The following is a 17,557-nucleotide window of genomic DNA, read 5'->3' on the forward strand; positions in this document are numbered from 1 at the left end:
TGACTAAACATAGGCTAAACACTATAATAATGACAATAAAGGGGGGTGATCTTGGGGAACAGGGCTTGGGAGCTAGACTATTCATTTCAATAGTAAAGGCGGCTTATCTTATCTACTTCAAAGCAGTAGGCTGATTCAACCAATCTAGGTGATATTATTTATCAGGTAATCTTTGAATAACCTGACTACATATTATAATAATGGCAACAAGTTGGGAGTGATCATGTGGAATAGGGCTTGGGAGATTAGGCTGTTCATTTCAAAGAATCAACAAATACAAAGTTCTGTTTTACCTGATTCATTCAGTGACTTTGCCACTTCCTTCCACGCATTTTCCTTCACTGCCAGGTCCTTATATTTCTTAGTTTCATGTCGTATAAAACAGGAAATGATCATACGCTTGATATCAATTTTTCAACATCCATATTTAATTTTCTTAATAATTTCGCCGAGCTTCACGTTTTTTTTCAACTTCAATTTGATGCGCGGTATACAGTTTCTGTACAGATTCTGTATACAGTTTCAAACTGAATAAAAAATAACGCAAGCATTAAGGTATTATTGATTTTACTAATTTTGATTCCTTGGCAGTTTCTTTAAACAGCTTTATGACAAAAAAAAACACATTCAAAGAAGTAGGCTAATTCAACCAATCAATTTGATTTTATTTATTAAGAAAACTTTAATAAGGTTACTAAACATAAACATTCTAATGAAAATAAGGGGGAATTGATCTTTGGAAAGAGGGCTTTGGAGCTAAGCTATTCATTTCAAAATTAAAGTTTGTAAAACCTGACCTAAACATTAGTTAAATATTATAATAAAAACAACAAGGAGGGGGGCTGATCTACTTTAAAGCAGTAGGCTACTTAAACTAATCAAGTTGATATTATTTATTATGAAAATTTTGAATGAGGTAACTAAAACATAAACACTAGCCTATACTGAAAACAAGGGGGAATTGATCTTTGGAAAGAGGGCTTTGGAGCTAGCCTATTCATTTCAAAATTAAAGTTTGTAGAACCTGACCTATACATGAACTAAATATTATAATAAAGACAACAAGAAGTGGGGCTGATCTACTTCAAAGCAGTAGGCTACTTAAGCCAATCAAGTTGGTATTACTTATTAGGAAAACTTTGAATAGCCTTACTAAACATAGGCTAAACTTTATAATAATGACAATAAAGGGGGAGTGATCTTGGGGAACAGGGCTTGGGAGCTAGGCAATTCATTTCAATAGTAAAGGCGGCTTATCTTATCTACTTCAAAGCAGTAGGCTAATTCAACCAATAAAGGTGATATTATTTATCAGGTTAACTTTGAATAACCTGACTACATATTATAATAATGACAACAAGTGGGGAGTGATCTTGTGGAATAGGGCTTGGGAGCTAGGCGGTTCATTTCAAAGAATCAACAAATACATTTTTTTTTTTACCTGATTCATTCCGTGACTGCCACTTCCTTCCACGTATTTCCCTTCACTGCCAGGTCCTTATTTTCTTTACTTTTCATGTCATATAAAACAGGAATTGTCATATAAAATGGATATTATTATCCTTTTATACAATTTACCAGGACCACGTAAGTCTTTGTCCCAAATGGTATATTTTTCTTTGTGAGTTTTAGCCGTGTTAGAGTTGCAAGTCTGTCGATTAGCCGATTTACCACTGTGCTAAAGTTGTTGGTGACAACAGATGCTTACTGAAATCAGTGCATTTTGTCGAGTTGGGAGAACTTGTATGTATACTCTTTCTTCGTCCTGTAGATACAAATGTAGGGAATATACATAGTAAATTGTTAAAAAGTCCTAAAATGGCACTGAGTAATTTCGTCACTTCATCATCTGAAATGATGGTTAGGCTAGTTTCCTTCTTCTAATTCACAGGAGGCGGGCTATTCAGTTGGTACTATTTAGCCCTTTTCTTTTTGCTTCACTCTGTGGGCTACAGAGCTACTGGCTTGGTCGTCTCTTATTTATTAAATATTCTCAGATATTTTTCAGTAGATCTTTTGACTCAAGGAGTTCAAATATAAGATGAGAGATATCGATTTCTCTGCTCTGTGTGCAGGTATAGTTGGCTAGGCTCTTGGCTGATAATCCGATTTTGTGGTGTTTGAAGAATTTTAACAGTTTACAAAGGAAGGTATGTTGTACAGACGTCAGTGTATTACATTCAAATAGGCAATGGTCAATTGTTTCATTATTCATATTACAGTTCCTGCAAAGAGGGGAAAGGGGAATTGAACCATTTTAATTAAAAAACTTATATGAGAATGCAAGTAAATTTAGTCCATTTGTTCCAGAACGAATTTTATGATAAATTTTAGAAAGATACTTATTGGGAAAACGGGAGAGGATAGGATTAATCTGATCAAAATTAATATCTGACAGCTTCCATCGGTAAATATCTCTGATTGGGATTGGTCTCACACTTGGCTGGTCAATATATATAGCATTTTTTGCTATTTCATCAACCTGATGATTACCACTTATGCCAGAGTGGCTAGGAATGTACTGAAAATAAGTTTTTATGCCACTTGAAGCAAGATTATCTATAATGCTGAGACAATGATAGGTATCAATGTCCAACTTATATTGAGGAGCTGAGGCCAGCAACTCAAGGCTTGATAGAGAGTCGGAATATATGATAATATTATTTGAATTTGCAATCAAAGGTTGGTTTTCCTTAAGGTGTTCTAATACCATGATTATGGCATTTAACTCAGCAGACATTATAGATAAATTATTATATAATCTCTCCCCCATTGCAATTTTCAGGTGAGGAAGGAAAACACCACTTGCAACCTTCTCATTCATTTTTGACCCATCAACAAATGTTTGGAAGTGATTTTTATAGGTAATTGTATAAGGTTTTGCAAATTTTTTCTGGAGAAAAGCAATGGGGGTTAAATCTTTATTCCACTTTGAGAAGTCATTATTTATTATGGGACTTGACCAAGTCCATAGGGGGGATCGGGGGAAAGTGGGTGCTATAGACTTTGCTGGTATGGGGAACTACTTCTGAATATTGGCATACTCATCTGCAATGCCTCTATACATGGCTGGATTTCTTAACCAATTATTTAGTGTGTGTGAGCTATTTGATTCAATTTTTGTAAGATGTTTTGTCTAGAGAAAGCTACGTCTCTCCCTTATTGTTGTTAATCCACTCTCCATAAGCAGAAACTTGGTGCTTGTGGGTTTCCTAAGACCAAATATGAGACGTCTTATATCATTTTGTGTTGTTTCAATTTTTTGCATCTGGGTCTTTGCACATGCACCATATACAATGAGCCCATAGTCAATATGGGGTCTTATATGTGATTTATAAAACTGGAGTAAGGTTTTCTCCTTACAGCCCCAGGGTGTGGAAAGAAGTCTTTAGTATATTTGTTTTTCTATAGCATTTTTTTTATTGTGTTTGAAATGTGGAGGTGGAAATTAAGTTTTTGGTCAAGCCTGAGACCTAGGTAATTAATATTATTATCTTCTGGAATAGTTGTTTTATTTAGAGTTAGTTTTGCATTAACATGGTTTCGCTTCTGGTGAAATTGGATTATTTTTGACTTGGTGGGTGCAATGGGTAAATCTGAATGTTGAGAGAATTTTTCAAACTGGAAAAGTGACTGTTGCAGATTTGACTGTGCTATCTGAAAGGTGTTGCCAGATGGCCATAGCACCAGATCATCAGCATATTGTAGATTCGTGTTGGGTAGGTTCATGTCCCAGAGAAATAGGGCAAATAGGAGGCAACTGAGGACTGCTCCCTGAGGTAGGCCTTTGGTTATTGTCTTTTGGGGTGAAGAGGCTGAACCAACACAAACGATGAAACTTTGCACTTTTATGAAGGATTTAATAAAAGATACTAGCTTAGGGGGTACTCCAAGGTTTGCAAGTTTGTTTAAAAGGATTTGGTGGTTCACATTCTCATATGCTCCTTCAAAATCTAGGAAAGCTGCAACTAGGACAGTATTTTTTGAGAAAGATTCATTTATTGCATTTGTTAGAAAAATGAAAGCATCTGTTGAGGAGTGGTGTTTCCTGAATCCAGTTTGAGTGTGAGGGATTATATTATTTTTTTCCAACAAACCAGAGGAGTATGTGATAGATCATTTTCTCCATTATTTTCCCCATCACAGGAGTAATCATTATGGGCCTATAAGACTCGGGGCTCTCTTTGGGTTTATTTTTCTTTAGGATTGGTAGGAGGGACGAACATTTCCATATATTGGGGAACATGGAAGATGCCCAAGCGTGATTATAACAATTTAGCGGTTCTTGTTTGTATGAAGGTGTGAGATTCTTTATCCATGTAGGGTGTATATAGCTGCCTCTAGTTTTGGTCGTAATTTGATTTATTTCATTATTCAATTCCTGGATTGAAAATTGATTATTTATCTACTCAGATCCTTGGCGTGGTTGGTAACTTGGGTTCAAAGGAATTAGGGACAGTTTGCTTTTATTATTTGATGTTAGCTTATTAACAAAAAGAGTTGCAAATAGGTTATCTTTTTCATTATCATTGTCATAATGGGCATTATTATGTATAAGCTCATACAGGTACTGATCTGGTGCTGATGATGCACCAGATCATCAGCATATTGTAGATTCGTGTTGGGTAGGTTCATGTCCCAGAGAAATAGGGCAAATAGGAGGCAACTGAGGACTGCTCCCTGAGGTAGGCCTTTGGTTATTGTCTTTTGGGGTGAAGAGGCTGAACCAACACAAACGATGAAACTTTGCACTTTTATGAAGGATTTAATAAAAGATACTAGCTTAGGGGGTACTCCAAGGTTTGCAAGTTTGTTTAAAAGGATTTGGTGGTTCACATTCTCATATGCCCCTTCAAAATCTAGGAAAGCTGCAACTAGAACATTATTTTTTGAGAAAGATTCATTTATCGCATTTGTTAGCAAAATGAAAGCATCTGTTGAGGAGTGGTGTTTCCTGAATCCAGTTTGAGTGTGAGGGATTATATTATTTTTTTCCAACAAACCAGAGGAGTCTGTGATAGATCATTTTCTCCATTATTTTCCCCATCACAGGAGTAATCATTATGGGCCTATAAGACTCAGGGTTATCTTTGGGTTTATTTTTCTTTAGGATTGGTAGGAGGGACGAACATTTCCATATATTGGGGAACATGGAAGATGCCCAAGTATGATTATAACAATTTAGCAGTTCTTATTTTCGCAAAAGGGTGAGATTCTTCGTCCACGTAGGGTTCAAAATATTATAGCGGCAGATAGTTTTGATTGTACTTAGATGTATAGCCTCATGAAATTCACGGATTGGGAATAGGTTAGTTATTCTCTCGGATCCTGGGCGCGTTTGGTAGCTTGGGTTCAAAGGAATTGGGGACAGTTTGCTTTTATTATTTGATGTTAGCTTATTAACAAAAAGAGTTGCAAATAGGTTATCTTTTTCATTATCATTGTCATAATGGGCATTATTATGTATAAGCTCCTACAGGAGTGGGTTGGGGGAAGTCTTTTTCCCACAGATGTGGCCTATGACTTAATGTATAATTGGCTCATGTGTTTCTCTGCAGAGATTATTTGCAAAATTATTCCAGTATTTATATTTAGCATCTATTATAGTCCTTTTTAGATTAGATTCTGCTTGTAATTTTTTATATATGTAGTAGGTGATGGTTTTTTTTTATGAATTTTGTCCTAGCCGCCTTTTTTATTCTCCATTTATTTAGGCACTCATTTGTCCACCATGCTTTAGGAATTTGTTTAGGGAATGTTTTCTTAGGTGTTGTCCTGGGGATAGCATGATTAGCTGTATTTATTAGTAAAGATGTCAAGGCTTCACCTTGTTTGTCAACTGTTGTGTTAGAAATGCATGAAATTTGGGTGAAACTTGTAATTTCATCATTTAGCTTATGTTGGAACATAGAACAATTTGCTTTAGTGTTGATATATTTGGAGGTATGAGATAAAGTTTCAGCAGGTTCATTTAGGGAGCAAACTATAGCAAAGTGGTCAGTACATAGACTATCTATTTTATTTATGTAAATTTTATTCAAAAAATTTAATGACACAATTTGTAGGTCAATTGTGGAGAATCTGCCACTTTTGGGGTTGAAATATGTATTCAGGTTTGGAGGGGTAGCAACAGCTAATTCATTATTATTTGTAGTCATATACTCAATGAATTTACCAGCTTTATTTGCTGGTTTATTCCCCCACAAAAGGCTGTGGGCATTGAAATCACCACAAATAATGATATTTTTTAACATATTAGAATTATTTATATAATTAAAGAAATCCTTGGCATCTGTAGTTTGGCCATTAGGGTTATAAAAGCTTATTATGTAGGTTTTTAAATTATTCAGCCAAACACTGATACCAATTGCATCCACATCATTTGCAAAATCTGGAAAATTGATGCCACAAAATTTGAAATTTTATTTAACTAATAAAGCTTCCCCACCTCCTTTTCTCTCTGAAGATCTATCCTTTCTGAGGATAGTATATCCCAGAGACTTAATTTGTTGATTTTGGGTTAAATGAGTTTCCTGGAGGCAAGCAATATTAATGGAATTATTATTCATAAAAGATATTAGTTCATTTAGCTTATTTTCTGTGAGTTATCTAATGGAGTTATCCTTCCATTGGAGTATTGATATATGTTGTGTTGATGATTTATTCTTCATATGACTGTGTATCAATGTTCAGCTTTGTTAAAAGTAAAGCAAGATCTTTTTTTGCTTGAATGAGCATATCATCTGTGATGTAGATTTTTGCCAATTCTGCAATGATTTTTGTTTTATGTAGTTGATGTATGTTCATGGCCTGAACTTCATTACAGTTTAGAATGAATATGCAGATATTTGGGGATTGCATTTTTGGTTTTGCATCCTGTTTGTCAGTTAAGGGATTAATTCCTGGTAGTGTTTCTGGTTTGTTTCTTCGTGGGGGGGGGACAGGCTGACCTCATCTCACCGGACAAGGAGGCTTGTTGGCTTGGTGATTCCTTCTGATAGGGATTTGAGCTAGGGGGCTAAGAAGATGGTGTTTTATATGAGGTGCTTGATGCATTCGGGGCGTTTGACTTGGGGGTTTAGGTTTGTTTCATTACAGGCTTTTTTTGGTATTGTTTGGCAGCATTTGCTTCCATTGCTGCAAAGGAGTATGGGATGGCCTTCTCTGTTGATATTTGGAGTGTTAGAGCTCTTTTCTTGTATGCAGGGCATAATGATTTATTTGTAGATTCATATGGGCTTTTGCAATTGATGCATGTAGGCTGAGTGTTGTTGCAAGTTGTCAACTCTTTAGGATGGAAAGCTTTACAATTACTACACTCTAGAAGAATTTCATTGCATTTGTTTGTTTTGTGTCCCAGTTTGAGACACTTTTGACACTGGATAGGCTTAGGTTTGTATTCCTTGTGTGGTTTGATTTGCCCAAATAGGAATAATTTTTTTGGGATATTAATTTTTTCCATCAGTGTGAATAAGAAGGATCTACTAGTTTTTAGGCCATTAAAGTTAGGCTTGCCAAGTTGGGTAACATCCTCAACTGGGATTGTGTTTCCAGCCCTATCTGAGAGCCCTTCTTTTAACTCCTGAGTGGATATCTCTGGGGGAACATTATAAACTAATATTTTTGTTGGTGATTGTTTTGGGTTCTAATTAGATGCAATAATTGGGGTAGGGATTTTAGGTTAATTATTGTATCTGCTGATTTCTGATCTTTTTCAGCTATTAGCAGAGATCCATCACGGTTAATATTAAGAGAGAACATTGATTTTAGGAATTAAGAAATTGCAACTTATTGCTGTGATTATTTTAATTTCAAAGGGGGTAGTAGTAGTAATTTTAAGGTAAATTCCTAAGTTTTTGGAGGAGAGGGGAAATGCTTTTGATGGGGAGATTTTTTTCCCTTTTTTAGAGCTTCTAGAGAGGACCTCTTGAAACCCATTATCATCATTTATGGTTACATTAGCCCCTACACTTATCATTGTCATATTCTCCGAATTGGAGCTATAATTTGAACTTTGAGATAGTGTGCTTGACCAGCCAAGATGGGTATCTTTCACTATGGCACTTTCACTGGAATTTGATTTGGGATCTGGGGGGACTTTTTTTTGGAGGACTTCTAAACATTGCCTATTGGAAAAAGCTTTAAACAAAAAAAGAATAACAAAACCTGTTATTTCCTGTTTCCTGTAACAAAACTGTTTCCTGTTTTCCTTCAAAGATACCTGTAGTTTTTATTACTGACTTTCAACAATATTTGGAATGTCATTGCTAGCCAACACTGAGAGCTTTGTACTGGTTTGGCAGTTTCATTTAAAATATCAAACAAGGAAATCAGGTATTTTCATTGTGTAAAGGATTCTCGATTGTTCGGGAATTCTCCTAGGGAGCTTTCCATCCATATCCTGGCTTAGATGTTTTAAGAGATGTATGTCACTTCCTGCATGGCATGTATGTTGATCGCCTGATCTCTCTCAACTGAGAGAAACAAAGCTTTCTTTATTTATTAAAGATTTCATTGATTCTATTGTTTCATTGTTTTAATTACCTGCTTTTTTATATAATTATTTTGAAACTGCGTGTGAAATAAGCAAAGAGTAACTGGATCTTGATTCTAAGAAAAAAATTTTTGTCTGCATAAATATTTTGTTTTTCGTAAGATGAGTCGCAAACATTTTTTAACCTTGTACCGGGTAGAAAAAAATCACTAGGGGTGGCAACCCTGAACTGGAGGGGATTTTTGGGGAACAGATTTTTTTCGATAAGTCAGATGTTTGGGGAAATCCTCAAGAATTCCAGACAAAGTCTGCCAACAAATTTTACTAAGCCAAGAAAACTGCCAAGTAGCATTGCTAATACGCTACCCCACTTTTTACATCCCCCCCGCAATGTGATAATATATAGCCCAATTTTTTTAAGTCTAATGCATTCTGTCACCTGTCCCTTGTCTTTTTATGCTTTGAAACCGGTTTTGTGGAATCTAACCTAAGCTTATTTCGTGAGTGTGTTTCATTTACTTAACAATTACCGTCAAAACTTTTTGATTAAAATTTGTAATAAAAAAACAACTTGTTTTTACATTTAATAAACTAACTTTTTTTAATGTTGTTTAATAAGATAAAAAAGTAAATTTTGTCGTTCTATTTGTAATTCTTATTTAACTTTGAACGTTTTATTTGACGAACCGATTCTTAGTTGACTAAAAAGTTAGCAATGGCACTACTATAAAGAATTCTATTAAGAAAATACTATTAAGAATTATCAGTAAGAGAACTACATGTCTGGATATCTGCTTTAAATATGCCTGAAACTGTATCCCATACAGGTAACAGCAAACCAAGGTTTTTCAGTAGCTTAAAGACTTGGTCATTATTGGACTGCACGAGAAGTTATTATGGTAAAAAGAATGAGACTGCTCGAGCAGCTGCTATGGTAAAAAGAATGCTGTTCAGTAGACTGTTAGGACAGCAGCAACAAGGCAGTCTATATCAGCTGCTTGACTAAACAATTTAGTCTTTATAGCGATGTTTAGTTTTTTCCATGAGCTTCCAAAGATTGTTGACTTATGGTTTCTTTCATGTTAACTGGAATGTTATGACGGGTACTGTTCTTTGGTTTTCTAACCTGGTTACTGAAATGCCATCCTGATCTGGTCCAACTAAACGCCCTTTTGAAGCTGCTAACCCAAATTATCGAATAAATATACTATTTTTAAACTATTATCTATTCTTTTAACTCAGCATTTTTAACGCCTTGCCATAATTATTAGTTAAATGTCCCTTTCTTTTCCTCCTAGCCTGTTCTTCTTTTTTTTTGTAATAATCTTTCACGTTCGAATGAAACAGGCATTCATTTGGGCATTCAAAAGCCCATCCTTCACAGATGATCGAATGTTAATTTTGTTCACTCTTTTTTAGGGTTCTTTTAAAGTTTTAGCCCTGTTCTTTGTTTATATATTTTTTTTATCGCTTCTTTACATGTCTTTTATCTCCAATCGATTAATGTCCTTTTTCTTTTCTAGGTTGAAAATTAGAGCTGAGCAGTAAATTTTGATCTCAATTCTGTGTAATCTGTATACTGTTGCCGTCTTTTTGTGTAATGGCGTGTATTTTTACATAAAAAAGTCGTTGCAACAGACATGGCTTCTTGTAATTCTAAAGTTAAAATAAAAATCAAGGGTTCTTAAACTTAAGTTCGTTTTATTCTCCGTATAATTGTTATTTATGCCTTTTTTTCTCCCTATTTTTACCTTTTAAAAGAAATGGAACCCTTTACTTTTTTTCAATAAATTATCTTTTTTGCTCATCCCTCGCTAAACGAATTTACTGCTCATTCAAGCTCTTCTGCTCCTTGTACAGCTTCTGCTCCTCTGCTAAGAAATCGTATCCTGAATCAATAATCAAGTAAACAAGAAAAAAATTCGAAACATTTTATTTTCTCTTTATCTAAATAAATATTGAAAAGAATGTTTAAGTACAACTTTATAATTTGTATTCTCACAGCTTATCATATGCTTACTACTTGCCTGTTCCTAGACTCAGAAAGTATTTAAGGAACCCATATAAAAAGGTTGAGTCAGTTGGGAAGGTGATCTTGCTCAAAATCATGGTCCTGGAATCCTTGAATACGCTAACTAATCTATACTACTAAATTAATATAATAATTATAATATAGATAAAATAGACCAATACATCGAATATCATTTTAGAGCAATCAATTGGCAAAGTAATACTTTCAGTCTCAAGTTTGATAGCTTAAGAACTTTACTTAAAACTCAACGCTTGGAAACCCAACGCTAGGAATGTCCTGCTATGTACTCTTGAATATTGATAAAAAGAAACTATTGTAAACAGGGTATTGTTAAAAGTCTGGAATCAAAGGAATAAAGGACACCCTAGACGGTCAATCATTTTGATCTAAAGCTTCCGTCAATCAATTGATTACAGCAAGATTAACCATCTAGGAACTGATTGAGTCATTCAAGCTTTCTATCAATCACCATCAACGCTTGAATCAAGCTTCAAACAGGTTCCTTGACGGTCAATAATGGTTTAATCAGTTGATTGATGGAAGCTTTTGATCAAAATGGTTGACCGTCCAAGGTTTCCTTAAGACCATTTGATGACTAAAAATAGAGTCAAACATATAAATAATTGTATAATTATATAAATTTTATAATTATATAATATAAATAATTAGCTTTCCCAAATACCAGTAAAGATGTCAAATATTATTTTTGGGAATATAAAGGAAATTGCTAGCTTGGTTGTATGCCATCAGCCAGCAATGACACATGTTCGAAGTTGAAAACTCGGGGTATTGACGAATTCTGTTTGGAAGTAGGGTGTAATTAGTACATTTTCAATTTTAGTATTATCGCATCTTGGATCTCACCTCTCTTCGGTTGAACTTCGTGCCATCAACTACTTTATGGCCAAAATAAATATATAATAATTTTTTAATTTAAATGTACTAGCGAGAGGCAGTGAGGAATGTGGACACCTTGGGAACCTGGTCACTTATTTTACCTTCTCACACAAGTATAAGATGTCTAAAGTTTAAAATCTTTTCTGATAGCTTCGTCAATGGCTTCAGTTCTAATAAAAACGATTTTCGTGCACAAAGAAACGCTTCGCTTTGAATTTTTCTGTTTATGCCATCTATAAATAATGTTCGAAGTAGCTGACATGCTAACCCTTATTACTGCAGGGAATTGTTACACTTCAAGGTTTATATGTCAAATATAGTAATATTTTTAAACCAATAAAAATTCTGCAGAGAAAAGGCATTAGTTGTGCTAAAATATGCTATTTTATTACCACTACACCACTTACGACACCACTACAAATGCAAGGAGATGATCCAAACCTGACGCAATTAGCACATTTGATGATTTCAGCCGGTCACAAATATCTTCACTAATTAACATGTTATCAATAAGCGTGGCCGTGCGTTCTGTGATTCGTTTGGAGAAGTTAATTGACAGGAAAAAGCTAATTGATAGCCTAGTTGTCAAAAATTCCCAAGTCGTGTTATTTCCGAGCTCCAACAAGTTATGGTTAAAATCTCCCATTAGAATGCACGGCTTTCTACGCGACCATAAATTCTGATAAAGATTCTAAAAATGCTAAGACATTTCCGAGGGGTTAGAAATAGGTGTCCTGTAAACAGGGCCGTAACGTATAGGGGGAGCGGAAGGGGGGACGACCCCCCATGTTTTTGGTCACTTGGTGAAAAAATTCAGTAAAATCGTGGCGATTTGCGCCACAATTTTTTTGACGCCGTTAAAATTCTTTGTTCGGTTAAATAAAGACCAAGAAAATACTGAAATATCACCTACAGAAATTTTGAACTTTGTCGGTAAACGTAGCAGTTTTACCGAATCCTAACGTGATTTTATAGATGGTGCGACAACTTTTCATTTGGTTAAGTAAACAGCGTTAAAATAGTGACATGATGTGTACCGAAATCTAAATCTTCGTTGGTAAATGCAGCTGTTTTACCGACTCGTGCAGTGATTTTACGTATTGTATTCGAAACAGAAATTATGCCAATTATTGACAAAAATCAGTCGATAAAAATGACCAGCCAGTCGGTAAAATCTCTTGCTCCCCCCCCCCCGCAAACATTTTGGCCAGTAACGACACTGCCGGTAAATACGAGTGATACAAATTTCGACATCATGTTTTCTATTTTCATAAACAACAAAAGACTCAAACAGATCTTCAACCCAGACACCTAAAGTATCTTTAACGGTTACAGAAATATCATCCCGCACGTAAATTCCTAATACACCTTTTCTCATCTACGCTATATTTTTATAATAAAAAGAACCTCCCAATGAATCCAAACTTAAAGGTGAAATTTGACTCAAGAAAGTCTCAGTTAGAGATGTCACATCGAAGCAGATTATTTTCATTAACTGTGGTAAGTAGTGTATAAAAGGCTGTTTCAAGCCCCTGCCAATTATATGTGGCTTCGACAAGATCACTTGATGATTTATTCCGCCTCAGACCGCAGGATTAATTTACTTAGATACAGGAATATTTAGATCTGAACTCACTTTTTCATTCCATCCATCACGTCCACAAAGGCCTCGTTCATATATATTAACTAAATTAAAGTAATTTCCTGCAAGATCAGATAGTCTATGAGTCAGAAGAGACATTTGGAAAAAAAGCTCACCTTACTGTCACCAAAACAGTTTAGTCATTCTCCTGCCAGTTAGCCGGAACCCTGGCTTCTTGAAGACGGCTCAGCGAGACACTTTCTGATAGGTCCTTTATTCTAACTACTTGATCGCCAGACTTTGCAAAGATACGGCTCTGCACTGACTGAGCATTTCTCATACCCACTACATCCCTAGCAGAATTTAGAACTTTCTGTCTAGGATGAGTTAGGCTTTCACTTACAAAACATTGCAATCCTTTCAGCTTGCTCCGACTTTTCAATATTTATGGTGCAACTGTTGGGCTTTTAAATCCGACTTCACCTGGGGGAATTTTGCTACTACTGGGTTTCCCCAAAATACTAACATCCATAATGTCAGACTCGGACACCGATCATAGACCTAGTTTGATTGTTATTAAGTCTAGCAAATTATTGGTGGGATGCCTTGTTGTTTCATTCAGACCAGGAAGAGGTTGAGTAACTACGCAAGAAGACTTACTAGCTTGTTGCATTTCATCGAGGTCATAATGTAGATTGGACAGTGCTGATACCAAGATATCAACTTTTGATTCCAGCGCTCCAAGTTGGTCCACTAATCTTTCGTGGCTACTTTTAAGCTCTAACATAACGGATGAATGAGCAGTTTGCGTTATTTTCTCAAGGTCATCTTGTGAGAGTTTGACCTTACTGATCTTCTTTGCAATATTTTGCTTAACAAGATCACTAATTGAGTCCTTAACTTTCCAAATTTCCGCTCTTACTTCAGAAATCTCAAGCCGTACTTCCTTCTCAATTCTAAATATCCTTAGTCTAAATAGACTAAGAACTCTAAATATCCTTATTGGTCACCATGGATGTTAAGGTAATCGAGCTAAAGATAGATCTCCCAACTTCATTTCTGAAAAAAATACTTCTCTAGCAATCAAATCTAAACATCCAAATAAACACACCCGATCTTGTTTAATAGGTCATTGTGCTCCAGCAGGTAGCAGGTTGAAATTCGAATATTAATCATCCTTAGGTTCTTTCATTTTGAATGCTAAATGACCAATAAGAGATTTTTGACCTGCAATTTATTCCTATCCCTTCCGACTGTTAGTATCGAAACATTCTAACGTAGAACAGGAATAGGTCAGCTGGTTTCTCGAGTTGTGTCATGGACCTAACATTCAACCTTGATCATCCAGCTATAATGCCACCGACATATGCAAGTTGCGGTGGTTATCGGATCTCTCCCACAATCTGTACCGCTTTTAAGATGCAAGGAATGAAACTTAGACAAAAATTTTGAGTGAGCAATAGTTAGGAAATATCAATGTCCTCGGGAAATTTCAGGTTAAATTTTTTCGAGACTAAAAACATAATGCTTCAAAAGCTAATAAATTCTGGGATTTTTATATCTCGTTCATGCAGAAACGGCTTCTGATCAGGGTTACCCCCCCCCCGGGTCTGCTCCTGATGTGCTACAATTGCCCAAGTTTGCGTGCTACACAGCGATTTTCGGGGCTAGAGTCACAAAATTTGGCAGTAATAGTTCTAAAATTGTGCTACAATAGCACATTCCTGCTGCAGATGGCAACTCTGAGCAAGTGCTATACATAATAATATTTGCTAAAATAGCACTTTCGTGCTAAATGTGGCTATCTTACTTCTGATAGCTTGAATACTTAGAGACAAAGTAATCAGCCTTTTTTTGATCATTTGAATTTCTTAAGTTGTACTCCGGCAGATGAGCTGAATCCAAAATATTAGAAGTCAGTGGGTAATTTAATTTTTTTAAGCTGTATCCTCTATTCTTCTTTGCACAAAAATATACGTATAGTTAAATGTGTACATTATTGAAATATGTGTATATTAAAAAACACAACAGTGGTGTTATGTTAAATAATGGTCTGTGACTAACTGTCAGTAATAGTAAGATCTGCCGGAGAACTATCCAGCTGCTTATTTCTGAAGTGATAACGAAAGAAACATGGAGTTATCTTGTAGACGAGTTCCAAAAGGCTGAGCTCAAGACCCCATACCAAGTGCAATGATGGCAGCATCAACAGAGAGGGGACTGAGGAATAACCTAAGGTGCATTTCTGAAACTGATCTCCGATATGCGTTTACATCACTGCAAACGTAGTGGGAGGATGCAACCCCAAAGATAAACTAAGTACTAACAACTAACAATTCAAAAGGCTGTAGAAAAATTGTGGCTTCCATGAGTGAAGGCACCTAAGATCTCATATTGTCGTAAAATTGGGCCCAAATCCTTATTTTGACTTATCAAACCCAATTGTTTACACGATTGAAGTTTGCTGAACTTTCAAAAGACTTCTTCCAAACGATGTTTTGCAAATTTTTGAATTAGGAAAGTGCTTTTCATAGATTTCCTCTTTCAATTTCTTTTAATTATCACGTGATTCACCTTTTCAAATGAACAATTGTGTTTTTCCTCTATGTCTTCATCTTCAGCCTTTTTTGGCTGGAATATTGGAAGTAGGCTATATCGCCAAATTGTACCATGTTTGAGGAGGAATTATTTAATTTTTTCTTTTTTTAATGTGCCCTACTTCGTGTAGTAGCTTCATATGCTGATTAAAAAACTTTAAAGAAATATGGTACTTGTTCAGCAAGCGTTACTACAACAATGGGCATCATTACTGGGTCTCTTGTTCAAAAGTCACTACACTATGCATTAAATATACCTTTTTCGTTCAAAATTAGCTAAAGATACATCACAGCCTATTTCCTAAATATCATCAAAAGTGGGGAATTTATAACCAGATATACTTGATAGAATATTTGTATATATAGATTTATATACTAAATTTTTGAAATATTAGATTAATTTATAATAATACTTCTCTGATTTTAGTAGTATAGACCAATAGCCACACAGATGCAAAGCTGTGACGAATCCAGATCTCAGGATTTGTTGACTAGCAAAATCACCACTCCACATGACTCAATCTTTTGAGGGTCTCTCAGGAATTTGTAAGTGAATTTATATAGAAAATTCAGCTAAACTGCCAGCATATATTGAAATAAATATCAAAATGGCGTAACTGCAATATTTCTGAAACTTTGACTGGTATTCAATTGCAATTGCATATTGAATGAAATATACCAAATATGATGAAAATATAATATTTTAGTAACAAAACTATGGAAACTACAACAGCGAAATATGGAAAGCAGGCCGTCCAGAACAAATTATATTAAATACTGAACCTTACCTAACCATCTCTATTTATTAAATATCTAATTAAAATATACCTGCACAGTAGTTTATCTCGCTCAGGCTAAGATGAATATCAAAAACCAGGTTTCCTTACAGATAAAAAACAAAGGGATTATTTACTGACCTTCAGTTGTTGTGATTTTAAAAGTTCCGTTTTTATTTCAGCAAATAGTGTTTAACAAAAAAAACAAAGGGATTATTTACCTAACTTAAGTTGGTTTTTTTTTTCAAGTTCCGCTTTTATTTCATAAAATCGTGTTTAACAAAAAAAAGGAATTAATTACTGACCTTCAGTTGTTGTGATTTTAAAAGTTACATTTTTGTTTCAGTAAATCGTGTTTAAAAAAAAAATAAAGGAATTATTTACTGAACTTTAGTTGTTGTGATTTTAAAAGTTCCGCTTTCATTTAAGCCAATCATTTTTAAAAAAAAAACAAAGGAATAATTTAATGAACTTAAGTTGTTGTTATTTTAAAAATTAATATTTTTTTTCAGACAATCTTGTTTAACAAAAAAAACAAAGGAATTATTTACTGACCTTCAGTTGTTGTGATTTTAAAAGTTTTTATTTTGTTTCAGCCGATCGTGTTTAACAAAAAAAACAAAAGGAATTATTTACTGACCTTCAGTTGTGTTTTTAAAACAAAAGAACAAAAGGATTTTTCTATAGCTTTCAGTTGATGTTATTTCAAAATTGCTGATTTTGAATCAATCAATTTTGTTTAACAAAAAAACAAAAGAATTATTAACAGGAAGGAAGTTTTTGTGATCTTAAAAGTTCCAATCTTGTTTCAGTCAATAGTTATTAACAAAAAATAACAAGGAATTATTTAACGACCTTCAGTTGTTGTGATTTTAAGAGTTCCGCTTTTGTTTCAGCCAATCGTGTTTAACAAAAAAACAAAGGAATTATTTACTGACCTTCAGTTGTGGATAATTTAAAAGTTCTACTTTTGTTTAAGCCACTGATGTTTAATAAAAAAATAAAGGAACCATATAATGGCCAACATCTGTTGTGATATTTATATTACAACTTTTGTTTAATTGAATCTTTTTTGAAAAAGAAACAAATAGAATTATTCAATGACCATAAGTTGTTGTGATTTTAAGATTTAATCTTTTGTTTAGGCCAAAATGGTTTTAAAAAAAAACCAAGGAATTA

At 34.6% G+C, this 17,557-nt stretch overlaps 1 long non-coding RNA gene across 1 annotated transcript in view; it reads left to right on the forward strand.

Annotated features, from left to right (window-relative positions):
• LOC148949376 (uncharacterized) overlaps positions 1-10,460 on the forward strand; it is a 33,514-nt gene extending 23,054 nt beyond the window's left edge. The window contains exon 4 of the long non-coding RNA XR_016142081.1: positions 10,018-10,460. This is a non-coding gene — a long non-coding RNA (uncharacterized LOC148949376). The remainder of the gene's footprint in view (positions 1-10,017) is intronic.
• The last annotated feature ends 7,097 nt before the right edge of the window (positions 10,461-17,557 follow it).

The sequence above is a fragment of the Artemia sp. Qi Xiang Cuo genome, chromosome 8, assembly GCF_049724085.1.
Source record: "Artemia sp. Qi Xiang Cuo chromosome 8, ASM4972408v1, whole genome shotgun sequence".
Taxonomy (NCBI): Eukaryota; Metazoa; Arthropoda; class Branchiopoda; order Anostraca; family Artemiidae; genus Artemia; species Artemia sp. Qi Xiang Cuo.